Here is a 4,559-nt window from a genome sequence, read left to right as displayed (position 1 = left end):
CATGAAGAAATGCATCAAGGGATATCTTGAGGAAGAGCCATTTGGCCTGAAGGAACATGGGATGCAGAGGACTGACCCACGTCTCAGCCAGGTTGAAAAGTGCAAGGAGATCCTGGTAGTGAAGCCAGTGAACAATGAGCCCCTTATTTCAGATGAAACAACTCCCAGGGTAGCTTTCATTACTGGACAATGACGCTGAGCAGAGCGTCACCCAGTTCCTAGGGTGGGAGATGTGGCAACTGTGACTGTAAATATGAAATCTCTGCCTGAGCAGGCAATTGGTTTGTGTAGATTCCATCTATCCTCTTGGTCACAGATAATCTGTTGATACCCTTTTCGACCCCCAATAAATAAATCCGTGAACAAGTTCCAGCATGATGAGAAGGGTTCATGTTGAGAGCTCGGAGCCCCTTTCCTGGGTCTTGTCTGCAGTCAACTAAACTGGAAGCTGGAAAAGTGGTTCATCCAAAGCAGCAAGCCCCTGCCTGCCAAGACAGACTTCATCCCTTCCCACTGCAGCCTCTGCTCCCATGTCAGCTTCTTACTTTTCAGCCTCTCCATCTCTGTTTCATCATGACATGTTGACAGGATCTGGGTGCCGAACATAAATGCAGTGAAAGTGTAAACAGAAGGCCCTAAATGCAGTGAAAGTGTAAACAGAAGGCCCTCAAGGCACAGGAATATCAACAGGATTGTTGTTAGGAGGTGAAAAATCACTGTATTTCTGTCCAGTACACTCAGATGCAGGAGATAAACATAAGAGATGATCCTTTGCAGCCCACAGAGGGTCAGCATACTCACCGAGGTCTGCATTATATATACAGTAAAGACCACAGAAATCTCTGATTCTCCTCCATCAGCGTGGGCAGTGATGGTCCAGCTTCTGAACACATCTTTTGCAAATACTGCAGTGGTGGGTGTGCTTAAGCCAGATACAGTGGCAGTTGAGCATTTGTAGATCTTTCTTCCAGGCTTCAGCTGCAAACCCCCATGTATTCTTTCTTTTGAATATTTTATTAAAGTAGTTTCTTTACAGTGTTGTGTTAATTTCTGCTGTGCAGCAAAGTGAATCAACTGCCTCTATACGTATATCCATTCTTTTTTTTTCTTTTTTCTTTTTTTTCCCTTTCCATTTAGTTCACCACAGAGCACTGAGTAGAATTCCCTGAGGTATACACCAGGTTCTCATTAGTTATCTATGTGTAGTCATCAGTGACAAATATATGTCAACTCAACTCTTCCAATTCATCCCCCATCCCCTCCCCTCTTGGTGTACATATGTTTGTTCTCTACGTCTGTGTCTCTATTTCTGCTTTGCAAATAAGATCACCTATACCATTTTTCTAGATTCCACATATATGTGTTAATATATGATTACTGTTGTTGTTGTTTAGTCCCTAAGTCATGTACAACTCTTTGTGACCCCATGGAGTGTAGCCCACTAGGCTCCTCTACCATGCTATTTTCCAGGCAAGAATGCTGGAGTGGGTTGTCGTTTCCTTCAGGGGTCTTCCCAACCCAGGGATTGAACTTGTGTCTCCTGTATTGGCAGACAGATTCTTTACTACTGAGCCACCAGGGAAGGCCCAATATATGACACAAACACTAAACGCTGGAGATGGTGTGGAGCAAAGGGAACCATCTTGTACTTTTGATGAGAATGTAAGTTGGTTCAGTCACTACGGAAGATAGTATGGAAGTTCCTCAAAAAACTAAAAATAAAACTACCGTGTGACTCAGGAGTCCCACTACCGGGCATGCACCGAGAGCATTCCATGTATTCTTTAATAGCATTTCCTTTGGTGCTGCCCTGGGGTGGGTGAGCATGGTCTTCAGGTAAGACAGCTAGGGTGAGCACTGTCAGCAGTAGGACCAGCATCACCAGGAAGTCCATGTGGGCGACCAGGAGCCACGTGATGTAGGCACAGATCCTGCCACAGACCTCTCAAATGAACCAGACTCTGGTGGCCCCATCTGCCTCTGAGCAGGAGGAGGATGAAAAATCTTCATTGTCATTTCAGTCCAGAGAGGATGATGCTCGCCATCTTGCCAGCCAATGTCCTGATGACCACATGGTTTCCCAAAATACTCGCACAAGCTGTTTCTAAAATTTACTTTAACATTTTGTGCTTTCTTTTTTCAGGATTAAGATGCATACTGTCCTTTGTAATAGGATACAATGCCTGGACAGGGTTGCCTGGTACCTCGGCTACTCCCAGCCTGCAGTGCACACAGCTTTGACAGCAACTGGGGAGGCAGGGTGCATAGAGCAGCTAGTGTGTTCATGGCTTGGGTGGAGCAGGCAGAGGCTGAGATTTTTGAGGGAAGAATTCTGAAGCAGGTTGTCGTTTCCTCCTCCAGGGAATCTTCCCGAACCAGGAATCGAACTCAAGTCTCCTGCATTGGCAGGTGAATTCTTTATCAATGAGCCAAGTGTTAAAGCTAAAGAAATCGATGTAATATGGGGTCAGGTTTTTTCTCCTCTCTTATAGTATGGCTATTAGACAGCAACCAGCAACGTTTGCTACAACCCACAGCTTTCCCATCTCTTTTACTGATCCTTGTAGCAAATTCCATAACCATATGGCTCTGAATTCAGTATATGTGTGAGGAAGTGAGCATTAAATTTCCTTATGGAAATGTTTGTCTTCTGTATACCCCATGTTCTTTTATGCTTTCAGACTTTCATATATGTTCTTACTTCTGCTTGTCATTCCTCTACCTTTCTCTTCTTATTTGGTCTTCAAGATTTAACCAATGGGTTTTCATTCATTTATTCATTCACTCTATATCTGATAATATCTATTGTTTATTATGTCAGGCAAATAGAAATTATGTTGGAGAGAAATTGTGTTAGAAAAGACTTTTGAGAGTCCCTTGAACTGCAAGGATATCAAGCCAGTCAATTCTTAAGGAAATCAGTCCTGAATATTCTTTGAAAGGACTGATGCTAAAGATGAAACGCCAATACTTTGGCCACCTGATGCGAAGAACTGACTTCTTGGAAAAGACCCTGATGCTGGGAAAGACTGAAGGCAGGAGGAGAAGGAGATGACAGAAGATAAGATGGTTGGATGGCATCACCGACTCAATGGACATGAGTTTGAGTAAACTCTGGGAGTTGGTGATGGACAGGGAAGCCTAGTGTGCCGCAGTCCATGGTGTTGCAAATAGTCAGACACAACTGAGCAATTGAACTGAACTGACAGCAATTATGAAGGAAAGTGTAGACACAGTTTATGATGGAAGAGATGGAGACATGAAACAACAACTCAGAGCATAGTAAGTGCTGATATGGAGTTAAGTACTAACATCTGAGCTTTGATCACCTACTTCACCTAAGATAGGAGATTGACCTTGTTGGAGGAGGTAAGGCTTAAATGGTACATGGAAGGAGTCACAAAGGTAGGAGGGAAAAGTCATCCTTTCAGCATGTGCAGAGTCCCAAGAGAACATGGTTCCTTCAGGAACAAATGGTAAAGCCTAAATTCTATCCAGCAGTTGGAGAGGAATTTCTTATCCTCCTCACAGAGATTTTATATCAGTCTAAATATGTTTGTTATATTTGAAAGCTTTATAAGCTATCCTATACAACTCAGTGAGTCATTATGTATTAGTGGAAAAAGGAAGAGATTAAAATTAGATCTATATGGAGAAGGCAATGGCACCCCACTCCAGTACTCTTGCCTGGAAAATCTATGGATGGAGGAGCCTGGTAGGCTACAGTCCGTGGGGTCGCTAAGAGTCGGACACGACTGAGTGACTTCACTTTCACCTTTCACTTTCACGCACTGGAGAAGAAAATGGCAACCCACTCCAGTGTTCTTGCCTGGAGAATCCCAGGGACGGGGGAGCCTGGTGGGCTGCCATCTCTGGGGTCTCACAGAGTCGGACACGACTGAAGTGACTTAGCATACTTGAATTCTGACACATTCACACATTCTGTGACTTTGGGTAAGATAGTGCCCTCATTTGAGCATCTTTCTTATCTGTAAAAGAGGAACAATTACAAAGCTCCAAAATAATTTACTACTTGCAAAACACCTGTAAGTGTCTGTCTCATAAAGAATTTTTAACAAGTATTACTCCTCTTCCTTCTGCCTCAATATTAACTTTCGTATTAATTTCTTTCTTGAAATTCTCTCCTCACTTGGCATCCATTATACTATCTCCTAGTTCTCAGCTCAATTCTATGACTGTTGCTTTTGGCCTCCATCATGGATTTCTCTTCCACTGATGGATCTTCTTTTCTTTAAAGATTAGTTATCTCTAAGTATTTGCTTGCAAAAACATCAAAATTTAAGGCTGACTCTATTTCTTGATATACTTCTTACTTTCCATGCCTTCTTCTAAGCCCATACCCATATTTCAGCAGCTCTGTGGATAGCAATATTGTGTTATGTATCTATTGCCATATAGGGATTTACCCCAAACTTATGTCTCAAAGCAACACTTATTACTCCATAGTTTCTGTAGGGATGAATCTGGGCCTTGCTTATTTGGGCCACTGTCCTGTCATCTTTCACAAGGAGATGAACAAAGCATTAGATGGGGCTGAA

The 4,559-nt window shown here is 42.9% G+C and overlaps 1 pseudogene; it reads right to left on the bottom strand.

Annotated features, from left to right (window-relative positions):
- Positions 1-207: 207 nt before the first annotated feature.
- On the bottom strand, positions 208-1,894 carry LOC120883234 (annotated as a pseudogene).
- Between the last annotated feature and the right edge of the window lie 2,665 nt (positions 1,895-4,559).

Source organism: Oryx dammah, unplaced genomic scaffold (assembly GCF_014754425.2).
Source record: "Oryx dammah isolate SB20612 unplaced genomic scaffold, SCBI_Odam_1.1 HiC_scaffold_24, whole genome shotgun sequence".
Classification (NCBI taxonomy): Eukaryota; Metazoa; Chordata; class Mammalia; order Artiodactyla; family Bovidae; genus Oryx; species Oryx dammah.
Note: the sequence above shows the minus strand (reverse complement) of the source record. Positions and strands in the feature narration are given on the sequence as shown.